At 48.2% G+C, this 15,367-nt stretch overlaps 1 protein-coding gene across 1 annotated transcript in view; it reads left to right on the top strand.

Annotated features, from left to right (window-relative positions):
* Nucleotides 1-410: 410 nt before the first annotated feature.
* Nucleotides 411-15,367, top strand: part of HS3ST1 (heparan sulfate-glucosamine 3-sulfotransferase 1) — a 36,559-nt gene continuing 21,602 nt past the window's right edge. The window contains exon 1 of the mRNA XM_069593265.1: nucleotides 411-1,434. The gene's annotated coding sequence lies outside the window, so the exon portion shown is untranslated. The remainder of the gene's footprint in view (nucleotides 1,435-15,367) is intronic.

The raw sequence follows: 15,367 nt of genomic DNA, 5'->3' as shown, positions 1-15,367 counted from the left end.
GATGTATTACTTAGGTGGGTGTGTATTTTTAATCTGAGCAAAGTTAATGAGAGGTTTTTTACACTTGAAGGGCAAATTTGATTTCTTCCAAACATTTATTTTCCAGTATTTAAGATATGGAAGAGCGACTGAAGTGTCATCTAAAATAAATTACTTTGACACTCATCTGGCACATTTTCTTTTTATTTTATTTAATTTCTTAATGTATTGGCTGATCTGCCTTTTAGGGCCACTAGTTTGGGCTCGGATAGAGAGACAGCCTAGCTTCTCCAAGGGGATTCCTACCCTGGGTCCCTGGAAACCTTACATCTGAAATGAGAGTGAAGCCTGGTCTAGTTCTGACACAAAACTTCCCAGGTACAGGAACGCGGGGGAACTGGGCAGGGGGACCGGCTTAATTTCAGACCTGGCGTTTGCAATCCCGATGCACCAGCGAAGGCAGAGCTGAAAAAGCTTTGCGTTCTCCGGGTGAATCCGCATCCGCTCCGGGGACGCGAAATCGAAGAGGGAGGGAGTGAGTGTTGAATGGCGACACCGAGCGCTGGGGAGCCGGGTCCTCGCGCGGATCCTCGCTCCAGCTGCCCGGCCGCCTGGGTCCGGGTCCGGCTGCGGTGCGAGTGGATGGCTCCCCTCGCTTCCTGGGCGGCGCAGGGAGCAACCGATGCCTAAGGTGGGCACCTGCCCTGAGGGAGATCGGCCGTGCTGACGCACGTGGGAGGACCCGGCGAGGCCGGGGAGTGGAGGAAGACGTGGGCTCAGGGTTAGGAAGGACCTCGGCTTCCCAAACAAGAGAGACGGTGGAGACAGGATGTCCCAGGTTCGCAGGGACGGCCATCACCCAACCCACAACCGGCCCCACCCTCCCGGGAGGGAGAGCTGGTCCCCTCCCCAAGTTCCATCCCCACCCCCAGCTTCCCAGGGCTGAAACCCCGGGAACTGCGCGCCAGGCGAGGGGCGGGACTGACTCTAGCCGTACCTGTCGGCGGGATTTCCCGAGCCCTGCCCGGCCACCCCGGGAGCCGCGTGGCGAGCCGGACTCTGAGCCGACCCGACCCGACCCGACCCCGGGGCAGCACCGGAGCGGACCGGGCAGCAGTGGGCGCTCGCGATCCTCCTCGGCCCGACACGCTCTCCCTGCGGGCCCGGCCTCCTCTGTCCCCTCCTCCCGCTCCCGCTCCTCCCTCTGCTCCTCCCCTCGGCGGCGGTGATAACCTCGCCTCCCCGCCTGCAAAGTCCCCGGCGCGAGGGCAGCCGCGAACCGCCGCCACCGCCGGGTCTCCGCGGGCGCCTGCGCCGGCGTATCGCCCGCCGGCCCGGATCGTCCTGAAAAAAACTCGCTCCGCTGGCCGCCGGGGCTCCACGGCGCTGCCCATGGCCAAGCCCAGGAGCCGACTTCGGGAGCCGGACCGGCTGGACCGCCGAGGCGCGGCTCAGGTGAGTGCGGCGCGCGCTTGCGGCGGCGGGGGTCGCCAGTGTGGGGAGCGGCAGGACCCGGGGCCATCGAGGTGCCCCGACCTGCCATCCTGGACTTCAGTGCGAGAGCAGAGCCCAAGGTGAGTGGAGGCTGGAGCAAGTGGGGTGCACGTAGGTGGAGGAAGGAAGGAGAGCCCAGAGCTTTCCCCATCCTACTAGCCTCCTGACTTCGTCCCTCAGCTAGGCAAGTCTTCAGGAACTGGTTTTTTTCCAGCAGGTTTCTGACTTAGTGGATTTTTTCTCTTTTTTTCCCTTACCCCCTAGAAGAGTCAGGAGGTTTGCTTCTGCCCGACGCGTCTCTCTAGGACCGACCGTGAGGGGCAATAGGAGCGCGAAGCGCCGCGGAGCCTGGGTACCACTCTGGCTGGCAATTGGGGCGGTGATAACAGCAAAAAGTCCGTCTTCAGGGAGCATCCAGGGTGGGGAAACCTCAGTGCGGTTAGCTTTGGGAACCAAGCAGAGATGGGACATCTCCCGAGGGGCGGGGAAAGCTCGGGAGGAGAGAGATGGAAGCGGCGGACAGACAGTAAGTAGCCTAGCCCCCGCCGCCCCCGCCAATGCCAAACATGCACGGTTCTGGTTTTTCGTGTTACTTTTTACTTTTTTTTTTTTTTTTTTAAATCCTGCGTCTGTTTCTATTTCGAGCACCTTGGGTGGTGACGGCAGATGAAGGTGAGGGGAGGAGGGGCACCAACTCGCGGTGGAAGCGCGTAGACCCGGACTCAGAACCGGGCACACTCGCGGAGCCTGAAGTCTCCAGGTGCGACCTCTGGGCCAGGCGGCCGACCGCGCGCGGCTCCCGCTCCTGACCCCAACCTGTCCCGGACGCCGGCAAAAAAAAAAAAAAAAAAGAGAGAGAGATGGAGAGGCTAGAGGGAGCGAGAGCTGGGATGCAGGGCGCGGGGCGGGTGCGGGGAGTGTGAGGTGTGCTCTGCTCCGCGGCGGTTTGCGAGCTCCGCGAGTCTTCCATCTCCTCCCCTCGGCGAGGAGAGCGTCCACGCTCTTCGCGCACCCAGGCCCCTCTCTCGGGAGGGGAACGCACCCCTCTTCCTCCGCCCTCCACTTTGCAGGACCAGTCGGATCCTTGCTTGGCCTTGCGTGAGTCTCGCTCCTCCCTCCCCCCCGGCGCGCTCCGCTGGCTATTTTTATCCACTACTTGTACAGAGATGCTTTCGGAGGGGATTCTGGGGAGGCGACTCCAAATCTGGTGTCTTCTCGCTCCGCTCCCAGAAGCGGTCCCCTCCTAGCAGGGAGCAGCCGCAAGGAGCGGCCGAGGGATGAAGACGGAGCTCTGGAAACCCCGGTTTCACCTGCCCCGCTTCTCCGCCTGCCGCTAGGTGCGGGCGCGGATCCTCGAGGGTCCCATAGCGCCCGGGGGCCGGTGCTTAGCTGGCTTTTGTGGCCGCAACCCGTTTACACTCAGGATCCTTTGGGCCCTACTTGGGCGTTATTGCTCTGCAACCACATCTTACCCTATTTTGTTGAAATGCAATTGCCCACTATCGTTCAAGGGTTAATTTCAGGAATGTTATGTTAAAAATAAGAAAAAAAGAAAAAGAAAAGATAACCCAGCTTCTGCCTCCTTGCATTTCTAAACCCCATCCTTTGGCGTTCTGAATTATTCTTCCTTTCTGCTTCCTCGGTACTGATTGGGTGCGACTCGAATAAGCCTGACCGAGTGGAATTCCAGGAGATGAACGCTTCAGCTGCAGATCCCCGCGTTACTCTTTGTATTTCTAGCGCTTAGATTTTTTCCCCCTTTTCTCCCATAGGATTGCAGAAATAACATATTGAAATGGCCCATTGCGTTACATAAGATTTTCTCCAGCGCTCGGCAGAGCAAAATCAACTTCTCATGGAGCATTTCAGGGCTTCGGCGGGTCCCTCTAACTCAGCTGAGTTTGCCTGGGATCAGCAACTTCGTGACTAAGCACTCTTAAGTTGAAACAGTTCATTAGCATGGCAGCATACACTGAGGATCCCTTTCTGAGGCATCCTGAACCTTGCTTTGGGGGCTTCTGATTCAGGCCAAAGCTGCCTGCTGTACAGTGCACTGTAGCTTTAAGATGGGAGATTCTTTGCTTGGGAAACTGGTGAGAAAGTGATACCTTGAACTCTACAGGGGAGAACAGGAAAAGCCCATGGTTCTAGCTGTGTTGGTGGTGTGAAATTTCAAGTCTTCCACGTTGTTGTTCAGGAGTCCTTTACTTGTATTTTCCCATGTAATTGGGGATGTGCTTTTGTTCTGAAAAGAAGACCGTTCTCTTACTGGAAATGTCCAGAGAGCTCCTTGAAGGGAAATGCAATGTGGAAGCTTTCCTTATCTTGAATTAAAATTTGATGATGGCTAGAAAGAGGCTCGGAGAAGGCAATGGCAACCCACTCCAGTACTCTTGCCTGGAAAATCCCATGGACGGAGGAGCCTGGTGGGCTGCCGTCTATGGAGTCGCACAGAGCCGGACACGACTGAAGCGACTTAGCAGCAGCAGCAGCAGCAGCAGCAGAAAGAGGCTAGGGAGAGGGACTGGCTGATGTAATATGCTTGATTGGTACACAGTGGCTTTTCCAGAACAGAGCTTCTGCCCAGGGTGGTCCAAACCCACAGTGAGTCCTGAGCCACGTTCTGGCTATAGAAGGCAGTTTAGAGAAAGGCATAGTAAAAGGTACTGATATCCTGGTGGAACTGAGTCTGTATTCAGGATCAGGGCTGAGAATTCAGGAGGCTCCAGGGCCTGCTTCTATGCCAGGGTTCTTGTGTAAGAGATAGTCTTGGAGGAGTAAAGGCAAGTAGCAACTTTGGTGAGTAGCAGCAGCCTTCTCGCTGCTCTGTGGGAAATGAAGTGACTTTCTGGCTGTTGTTGAAAGCTGTAACTTTCCAGCTGGTGTTGGAAAAGATCTGCGTTTTTCCCCATCACTTTGATGTAAGTATCTTCCTTCAACCCCCAATCAGGCCAACCTTTTCCATTGGGGAATGGCAAGAGTGCTAGCTGGATTTGGAACCAGCTTCTTGCCTCAGGACCCTAAGCAAATGCTTTTTCCTCTCTAAGCCTCAGATTCATCTTCTAAAAAATAGAGCTCGAAAGATTATTATGAGAAAGTGGGAAGATACATGTGGAGAACATTTGGGCAGGTCTAAAACACTGGTGAAAAATGTGCTGGGTTACTTAATTTCCTTTTCCTGCAAATTTCATTTGATCTATTTTAATGCTGATTTTCATTTAGTTTGTGAATGTCTGTGTGAATTACATACTCTAAGTATTCAATAAGAGAGAGGATTTCATGTAATGGGCCAATATCTCCTGATTATTCCACCTGAAATTCACCAGCATCAGGCCTCACTACTTCTAAGAACCATTAGTTTCTTATTTGTAGAATCAGAGTTAAAGTTTTTTGGTGCCTTTTTTTTTTTTTTTTTTTTTTTAGCTTAATGCATTTTGTATATCAGAAGGAAATGTATGTTTCAGGAAGGGCCTTGGTATTGATTAACCGAAAAAGGAAGAATGTTGCAGATTGGTGTTAGCAGTTGGGGAAAAGGGATACTTGATCAGTTTTAGAAGATTACCTGGGTGTCCATTGTCTCCGTCTGTCATCTAGCATAAAGCACTGTCTCTCTGTTGCATTTTTGGTGTTTAAAGTCCCCAGGTGCTACTTAAGTGGCTTAGTCGATGCTAAAATAGTAATTTCAAAATAAGTGAATTAATGCTTGAACTGAATCTTCACAGAAAGCTCATGGGCAGATGGCAACATTTCTATTTTAAAGATTTGGAATCTGCCGATTAGAAAAGTTAATTAATTTTCTAAAGGTACAATGGATTCCAGATTGGAGTTGAGGTCTGCCTGTTCTCATTCCATTCCGCTCTTCAGCCTTTGTTGCCCTCTCTCCCATCACCACTTAAAATTCTCCTAATCCACGGTGGACTTTTGCATTTTGTAAGGTTTCCAGCAATCAAACACCCTTCTTCTTCAGGGAGGTACCAACCTTCCCTCAGGTTGGTTTCGCAGTAAAGAATCCACCTGCCAGGTGACATGGGTTCCGTTCCTAGTTGAGGAAGATCTCCTAGAGAAGAAAACAACCCACTCCAGTGTTCTTCGGAAAATCCCATGGATGGAGGAGCCTGGTAGGCTACAGTTCATGGGGTCGCAGAGAGTTGAACATGACTTAGCCACTGCTGCTGCTGCTGCTGCTAAGTCGCTTCAGTCATGTCCGACTCTGTGCGACCCCATAGACAGCAGCCCACCAGGCTTCCCTGACCCTGGGATTCTCCAGGCAAGAACACTGGAGTGGGTTGCCATTTCCTTCTCCAATGCATGAAAGTGAAAAGTGAAAGTGAAGTCGTTCAGTCGTGTCTGACTTTTCACAACGCCATGGCCTGCAGCCCACCAGGCTCCTCCGTCCATGGGATTTTCCAAGCAAGAGTACTGGAGTGGGTTGTCATTGCCTTCTCCAGACTTAGCCACTACACAGCAGCAACAGCAACCTCCCCTTGTGGAGGGACTTTAACACAGGGCGGGGCGGGGCAGTGGGCTCTTTTTCTGTATCCATATCTCTGAGCTCTGAACTGGGGCTCAGCCTGGTGATCCCACCTGAGGCATGGAATCTCAAAGGACTGACTAAAGGACAAAAGGACAATCCAGCGTTTATTTACCAGTATGAGTCATGAATCAAGGGGCGTCAGCTGTAGCCTCAGTGTTTTAGGATGTCCCAGGGATGCTATTCCAGGGGCATAATCCTGATGCCTCCAGGGTCTCTTCATTCCTTCTCATTTCCAAGACCGGCTTTCCAGCTTCTCATGATTTTCTCGAGGTAACTCATAGTCTTCAAGTAAATTCCTTCTCTCTCGGATTCAGTCTTGTAACCAGCTGATGTCAGCCTCTCACAATGCATCTTTAGGCCTGCCTCCGGCATGAAGCTTTCTTAGCTTCCTCTACCCACAGGGAATTAAGTTTCATAGCTTTTTCAGGCCCTTAGAGGAATATTTACTGGGCCATAGTATGTCAACAGTTATGTGATACTACCAGAGTTCTAGAAAAATGAATACATTATTCTTCCGAGAAATAGCCTGAACATAACGGAAATAGGTCCCAGTGGGCATTTTTTCTTTTCTTTTCTTTTTTTTTAATGCTGTGTGTTTTTTGGTAACTTTCCAGCAGGGGTCGCTCACTCAAATGCCTTCAGCAACCCGGCAAGTAAATAGCCTGAATGAAACAGGCCCGGGGACAGGCTGGGTTAGGGGGATGTCTTGGCTCTGACTAAGCACACAAGCTGGGACCTCAGGCTCTGTCTTGATGAGTATGATTTTATTTTCCAAGATAGGCTGTGAGTTTACAATTTTATGTAGAATTAACTGAGGTAAGTTGTTGTGTTAGTTGTTCAGTGTGTCCAACACTTTGTGAGCCCATGGACTGCAGCCCACCTGTAGGCTCCTTTATCCATGGGGTTTTTCAGGCAAAGAAAACTGGAGCAGGTTGCCATTTCCTTCTCCAGGGGATCATTCCGACCCAGGGATGGAACCGACATCTCCTGCACTGGCAGGTGGATTCTTTATTGCTGAGCCACCAGGGAAACCCTTGACTTTTAATTGTGTCTGTGTGTGTGATCAGTCATATTGGATTCTTTGTGACCCCATGGACTGTGGCCTGCCAGGATCCTCTGTCCATGGAATTTTCCATGGACAAAATGCTGGTGTGGATTGAAATTTCCTACTCCAGGGGATCTTCCTGACCCAGGGATCAAACTCCAGTCTCCTATCAGCAGCTAATTCTGTATTTTTAAAATAATACGATGTGGTCCAAACAAAGCACGTCTATAGGTACACCTCCTTCCTCATCTGTACCTGCATCCCACAGGCCTCCAGTTTATGGCCTCTTGGTTCCAGGCATAGAAAGGAAATTGGTGGGACTACAGAGGCTCAGTATAATCAGTTATTCGTAAGCTTGAAGCAAGAGTGCATCAGGAGTGGAGTTTTAACAGTGTTCCTGTGAGTTAAATTTTGCGTTTGCAGAATTTCTGTTTGCGGTGTTACTTTTTCCTTGTCCTGTAAGCAAAGCAGCTACACCGATCACATTTATGCCCTTAACACATGTTTATTGAGTTCCAGTCATGTACCAAGCACTGTTCTTCTCACTGGTGACACAATAGGGGATAAAACAGATGGAAAGCTTTGCTCTTCTGCTTGTCTTCAGTGGAAGAGACAGGTAAAAGCAAGATGGGGAAGGACAGTCCATCTTAGGTCAGACTCTTAGGTGCTAAGAATAAAGATGAATTAGGGGAAATGTCAGGGTACCGGGGTAACACCTTTGGCAGGGGGCCAGGAATCTCCAGGTTCAGTCTCTGATCCAACATAACCAAAGTCAGGTCTGACATAAAGGATTTGAGGATTTGGGAGTTTGGACCTAGTATTATATTCTGGGAGTTGCTATTGTGGGTAAACCCCTAAGAGCAGACTCTTCTGTTAGTTTTAATGAGATCACCTCTTGAGCCCATTCATTGAGTGTCCAGCAGGTGGTAGGTGCTACATTAGGTGCTAGAATCCATTAATACAAAATTTCCAGTCCTCCAGGAAATTGTAGGCCAGTGTGGAAGGCATGAACAAATGATCACAAAAGAGGAGATTACTTTTTGACTTTTTTTTTTAAGATTTTTTTACTTTTTAACATGGACTGTTTATATTGCTTCTATTTTATGGTTTGACCTGTTGCCTGTGAGGCATATGGGATCTTAACTCCCTGACCAGGGATCAAACCCAGGTGCCTAGCATTGGAAGGCAAAGTCGTAACCACTAGTCTGCCAGGGAAGCCCCCCATTTAGCATCTTTTTAATGGACCATCTGAGATGTACCAGGAACAGTTTAGACCTGTGCTTTTCAACCTCCCCATTATCAATAAAAATTTTTTGAAGCTTTTTTTTTTTCCCTGTTAAACATGGCCATGGCATTTTGTATTCTTAACCAAATTTCATTTTGTATCAAGAAAATTGAGTCTTTAAAAAAAATCTTTTCTAAGTGTGAAATGTGCTTTGGCCCTTTGAGACTCCAGTACATCTTCCTCTCCAGTCGACTCTGCCATTGATGGCGACTGTTGTTGCCAGAGTAGCTGCACAGAAACGGAAAAAAAAAAAAAAAGTTATTGTTCTTGAGGAACTTACAGTTTAGTATGGCAGTCAGATAAATGAGCAGTCTTTTTGTGTATGAACCGAGAAATGCATCCTGTTTGGGCCTTTGCTTGTGGCATCAGGTAGGCCTGCCTTTGAGAACAACTTCTTTCCAATCACTCTGTTTCTTTCTTTCATGGCACTCCTCCTTCCCACAGCATACTTTTGCAGCCATAATGTTTATCTGGAGTCGTCCTGTTACTTCCTTGGTTCTCGTCCTCCCCACCTATCACACCCCTGTAAGAATATACACCCGGTCCGAGCAGGCATCTGGAGCCTCAAGTTTGTTTCTGCCACTAGGTTGCAGAACAGTGTGTCTGGTTCCAAGTAGTTGCTCAGAAAGGAAGCAAGAGGCAACATTTCTGCCTGCGGGAACTGGGAAAGGCTTCATGGGGGAAATAAATATTTAAGGAAAGGGAGAGGCTTGCAGAGAAAAGCCAATGAAGGGTGATGATACAAGATAATCCAAATATGGCCCCAAGCCATCCCATTTGTCCATTTTAGAGATCTTCAGTGTGGTCAGTCCAGGTAAATACCTGGCATGTTAAACACAAGCCCTTCCCTGAGTAGATTCTGGCAGCACAAAAGCACTCTGGCATGAAAAGCATGAAAATGATTTTAAAAGAATGAAAAAAAATGGAAAAAATAAATAACAAAATAACAGAAAAGAGTGAAAATGATAACTCTTAACTTCCATCTAGAACTTTCATACCCACTGTCTCCTTTCTCTCTTGTACCTGGTCCTTTAAGGGAGACAGGGATCTCTTAACAATTTTATTTTATAGTTTAGGAAACCAAGATTCAGAAAAGTGGCTTTTCTTAGATCCTCAGAGTGAAGACAGCAGACCCCGGTCCAGGACCACAGTTTTCCACTTGCAGTAAGCAGACTGCTCAAGGTGGAGACAGGTTAAATCCCTGGGGGGCTGAGTAGCCCACATTTTCTATAAGCAAAGGAATGTATTTAGATTTGAAACATTCATGTCTCCTTTGATTTGTTGAGAACTTCCACTTCAGCACTTTCCGAGATGCATTTTGTGTCTTGATGAATTTCCCCTAGAATTCCTACAGATTAGGTACACCCTACAGTAAGGTTGTTTTTGTGTAAATATCTTCACTCTTTAAGGAGAGTAAATCAGAGGCCTGTATCAGCAGTTAACATACAGTGGGAGAAAGGTGATTGCAGATGCAGCTGAAATGGAAAGGCTTGCTCTTCTAGCTGTGCTCAGAGAAATACACACTTGAGTGGCACAGAGTGAAAGCAGGCTGGCACAACACCACCTCTGAAAAACTCAGTTTCACTTGATATAAATTCCATCTTCAGCCAGATTTTTCCCAGTGTCCCTGATAGGAAGGCCAGAGAAGGTACCAATTACAAGTTTCTGGAATTAGGTGTAGGAGTTATTCTCAAAGAGTGTGGCTTTTGAAGTCCTGTCTGTTTGAATTTCTGATCTCCTCCTTACTGATGGTATCACCTGGAGAAATAGACAGTTTTTCTGGGCCTCAGATTTTTCAGTATTCTAATGAGGATTAAAGGAGATTGCCCATGTCAAATGCCTAGCCTAATGCTCAAGAAAATGCACGTTCTTCTTATGCAGGGTTGCCTGATTTCACAAGTAAAAATACAGGATGATCAGTGAAATTTGAACTTTGAAGAAAGAACATATATTCTTTTAGTATAGGTATATCCTGGATACTTCATATTAAGACATGATTGATTGTTTATCTGGAATTTAAATTTAACTGGAAGTGCTATATTTTATTAAGCATCTCTGTTCTTGCAGTGACAGTTGTAGGGGATGTGTTTGGTGAAACTTCTTGAGCTGTAGGCAGTGAGAGAGGGAAAAATACAGTCACTTGGAGGTGAAATAATTTAGCCACCATATGATCCAAGGAGAGAAGGAAGGGCTGTTTTCTCTGATGAGCTTAGCAACAGATCAAACCGAGGCAAACTTACTTGTTTGCGAAAAGAAGCAGAAGAATTGTGGACAAGTCAGATCTCTCCCATCTATGCAGCAGATTATTCCCAGCACCCTTTGGGAAGAAGGCATTTCATCCCTTGAGGCCACCAGGGGAGCAGCCAGTCCACCAACGCAGCACATTATTCAACACAAACATTGCTCTGAACTCATTACTGCAGGACCAGAGTTGGAACCATGAGATGCGCACAAGGGCTCCACCGAGTACAGTGAAGGAGTGCTTTGTGCTTTGAAAACTCATGCTTGCAATTGCTCCCTCCTCGGATGAATCCAAAGCTAATAAAACAGTGAGAGGGCCTTTCAGACTGGCTCCTCCCAAGCAGATGATCTCAGGTTATGAACTGAGTCCGAGATCTCCCCAGGACTGCTGGACTATGTTGTTCTGAGGATGGCCATGGAAATGTGTTTCCATTTCAGGTAATAACCTGGCAGAAACTCAATAAGCAGTACTGTGGTTGCCAGTGGACTTTTCCCAAGCAGAGTTTATAGTAAAATACTGCTTATGCCAAAATGATGTTTCTGTTGCATCTGAAATTACTAACTCTTCATTTAACTTGAGCTGCTTACTAGCAGTGTGTTTATATGGAATATGGACCAGAAAGAAAGCAAAGTGGATTGGCAGGTTGCATGTAGAATGACTCAGCCAGAGAGATCTGGTTACATCCACTTTGCTACCTCTTGGCCATGCAACGGGAAACGAGTCATCTCCCATCTCTAAGCCTCAGTCTCCACATCTTCAAAATAGGCATAATTAAAATTATAGCAGATAATTGTTTAGTGCAAATTAAACTAAATAAATAATGTCAAACATTTACACAATGCCTGACTCATCAGCATTAAAAAAAAAAAAGATGCTGTTAATAAGATAACAAAAGAAAGCAGTGTAGACTTCTAGATTGCAAACTCAATGTTATATCACAGAGAGCATGGATCTCATAGCTCACATTCTTGGGAGACTGTCTGGTCTTTTGCCCTTTGTTTCTTTAGTCTTAATTTATATCGTGTGAGCAAATCTTATTATTTCATTTTCTGGGCCAAAAGCTTAGAAGCAGCAATGCCGAAAGGGTACAGCAGGAGCCGTCAGGGGAAGACAAAGTACAGAAAGAGAAGGGAAGGAGGAAGAACCCAGGAAAGAAGGAGGGAAGAAAGGGAGGAGAAGCCAGGACAGAAAAGGATTATGAGCAGACAGAGGATTCCTAGCCCAGGGAAATGCAGTGGCCTCTTGTAGCAGGAAGTCCTTGGTTAAATCCTATCCAGATACAGTCATTTAAGTAAATGTCCCTCCCTCTCCCTGTCCCAAGGCTTCTCAGGATCTGTGCTTAATACCTATGACCTTGAGGGAAGGACGTACAAACTCTAATGGTGGAACTGGAAAAAATGTGGAACGTGATGAAACTAGAGAAGTTGAGGCCTTTCTCCCTGCTCTGAGTCAGCACGAAGTCACAGATGACGGCTGAACACAAGGGAACCCAGTGCCATCTGGTGGAGGCACCAGCCACCATGCCCCTCATGGTTCTCCGCATGATGCCAGGAGTGGGTCTGTTACTTTGGATTTGGTTTTATTTCCATTCATTACACAGGAGCTCCTTTTCACTTTGTTTTTTCTTGGGGTATAGCCAATTAACAATGTTGTGATAGTTCCAGGTGAATGGCAAAGGGACTCAGCCATACACATACATGCATCCATTTTCCCTTAAACTCCCCTCCCATCCCAGCTGCCGCGTAACATTGAGCAGAGTTCCATGTGCTGTACAGCAGATCCCTGTTGGTTATCTGTTTTAAACATAGCAGTGTGTACATATCCGTCCTAAACTCCCTAACTATCCCTTCCCCTCATCCTGCCCCCAGCAACCATAAACTCCTTCTCTAAGTCTGTGAGTCTCTTTCTTAAACATGGGCTCTTATTAGAGAGAGTTTCAGGTGGCATCTCTCCTGCCCTGCTTTCTGCCTGTGAAATGGTTCCTTCCCTCCTGACCTCTCAGCCCCATCTACACACACATCAGAGGAACTGACCCTTTCTGGGGAATAAGTCGGTCCTCAGTTGTTCAGTGAGGCAGGAGCATCCTTGGGGCCAGAGCATTATTGGAGATCACAGAACCACCCCTGCTCCTGACAGCACCGCATTATTTGGGGTTTTTGACGTTGGAGAAAATGCTTTTGTTTTTCCCAACGTCGACTGTCCTGTTAAAGGGCATTATATTTCCTCATGGACCTTTTCGGCTTCCCTGGTGGCTCGGTGGTAAAGAATCCACCTGCCAATGCAGGGAACGCAGGTTTGATTCCTGGGTTGGGAAGATCCCCGGAAAAAGGAAATGACAACCCACTCCAGTTTTTTTGTCTGGGAAATCCCATGGGCAGAGGAGCCTGGTGGGCTACAGTCCGTGGGGTCACAAAGAGTCAGACACAACTGAGCAACTAAGCAACAGCAACATCCTGGACCTTTTGCTGGTAGAAACATTGGATAATATATGTAAAAATACCCATTGGAAAGTCTGGTGCTGAGAGTGTATAAAGCAGCACTTAGTAGTGATTATGAGCTTTTCTTGCTGGTAAGCCTGATCTCGTGTGAAAAGCAGATTAAGAATGTTACTAAGGCTCAAGCTGTGTATCCCCACCCAGACCACCTTGTCCTTCACTGATCTGTCCAGGTGGGGAGAAGGCCAGGATGACCCCAGCAGCTGCCCTTACCCTCTGCTCTCACGTAGGGAAGGGAGCAAGGTTGAGGGACTCCTAATCAGGGAAGAAATCTTTCTCAAAAGCCTGCAGGAGATATCCCTGTAAAACAGAGAAGTTTGAAAGTTAGTCACTCAGTCGTGTCTGACTCTTTGTGACCCCAAGGACTATAGCCACCAGGCTCCCCTGCCCATGGAATTCTCCAGGCAAGAATACTGGATTGAACCCAGGTCTCCACATTGCGGGCAGACTCTTTACCAGTTGAGCCACCAGGGAAGCCAGATTTCCCTGTAGGTCCCCTTATCCAAATTTTGGTCACATGCACACAGGCTAGAACTGCAGAACCAGAGACTAAGGCACAGCCATTTGAAACTGGAAGAGCCAGTTAATCAAACAATAAGCCAATTAATCTGGGCCGTCCAGAATCGATCCCTTTCACCTTTGAGCAACTACAGGAGACGTGAGGGAGACTCAGGTTCGATCCCCAGGTCGGGAAGATCCCCTAGAGGAGGGCATGGCAACCCACTCCAGTATCTTGCCTGGAGAATCCCCATGGACAGGGGAACCTGGCAGGCTACAGTCCATGGGGTTGCACAGAGTCAGACACAACTGACATGATTTAGCATGCACAAGCCTTTGAGCAACAATTACCTTTATGTTTGTATCTTGCAATTGGTGATGGATGCTGCTCCTTTCTAAAACATCTTTGACTGCTGTCTTCAGCCGAAATATAAATCTTACATTCTTCTGGTTTTGCTTTTCTTTCCCCTCTCAGCTCCATAACTTTTAAAACTGTTTGCAATCTGCAGTATTTCTCTATGTTAATTTCTCCAGCTCTGACCCACTGTGCAGAACACAAATATAATCTGGTCCCGACACTGTCCCCCGGTGCACAGTGTCCCATGGAGTCCATGGTTTACAGTATTGGTGTTTGAGTACAGGACACTTAAACACAGATGAGCTCTGGGCCCAGGGCCCAACTATATTGCTACATCACAGTATCCCTTTGGGCAAGGTTATCATTTCTGCAAACCTCACATACTCTTCATGATTTTTTCATACACTTATTTAATGTTTAATCTGTTCCAGTAGATTAAATCACAGGAGGATGGAGGCTTTGTCTGGACCCCCCAACCCCTAGATCAATCCTGAACCAGGGTGTGGTAGACAGTTGTCACCCAAGAAATAGCTACTGACCAAAAAAATAAGGACCCCAACATATTCTGTTTTATTGATTTGTCAGGATTAAAGGCAGTGGTGTATAGAGAACATTTAGTGTTCATGTTGTTATTTAGTAGCTAAGTCACGTCTGATTCTTTTGCAACCCCACGGGACTGTAGTGCTCCAGGCTCCTCTGTCCATGGGATTTCCAGGCAAGCATACTGGAGTGGGCTGCCATTTCCTACTCCAGGGGATCTTCCTGACCCAGGGATCAAAGCATCATCTCCCCTATCTCCTGCATTGGCAGGTGGATTCTTTACCACTGAGCCACCAGGGAAGCTTTAACGCCTGTAGTGGTTGCTCCAGACCTAGCTGTTAATAATGCAAGTAATGATACAATTCCAAGTCCCTCAGCCTGGCATTCGCATGCTACTCTTTCAAGCCTTGTCCCTTGCCATCCTCTGTTCTGACTCCCACCTCGTGGTCTGGCCACAGGACTGCCCACTGTTTCCCCAGATGAATCAGGAACATGGACATCCCCACCCTGTGCCCAGGCTGTGCTCCCTTTGCCAGCCCCCTCCCCTTTCTTCTTAGCTCCAGACTCTTGTCTTTCCTCCAGATCTGTCTTGAATGCTCTCCGCCTCCCGCCTCCCATCCACAGTTAATAATGCCTGTGGCAGCATCCTACTGTCTGTCTTTAGGTTCAGAGTAGGGGTGCACTGTCCCCCATCTGAAGGTCAGATGGCCTTGGGACTTGCTGAGGGCAGTGAAAGTGACAGGAAGCTCTGTGTCGCTTCCTGGAGCTGGAAGGGCCAGCTGAGGTTCTACGCGCGTTCTCCCCGCTCTGGCCCCAGATGGCCGGCGCTGTCTTTCTAGGTCCCTGAGACCCTCGAGTGGGCAGAATCCTGCCACCAACCCAAGTGGGACAAGAAGC

The sequence above is a fragment of the Ovis canadensis genome, chromosome 6, assembly GCF_042477335.2.
Source record: "Ovis canadensis isolate MfBH-ARS-UI-01 breed Bighorn chromosome 6, ARS-UI_OviCan_v2, whole genome shotgun sequence".
In the NCBI taxonomy this organism is placed as follows: Eukaryota; Metazoa; Chordata; class Mammalia; order Artiodactyla; family Bovidae; genus Ovis; species Ovis canadensis.
The sequence above is the reverse complement of the archived record's forward strand: the minus strand, read 5'-3'. Positions and strand labels throughout refer to the sequence as shown.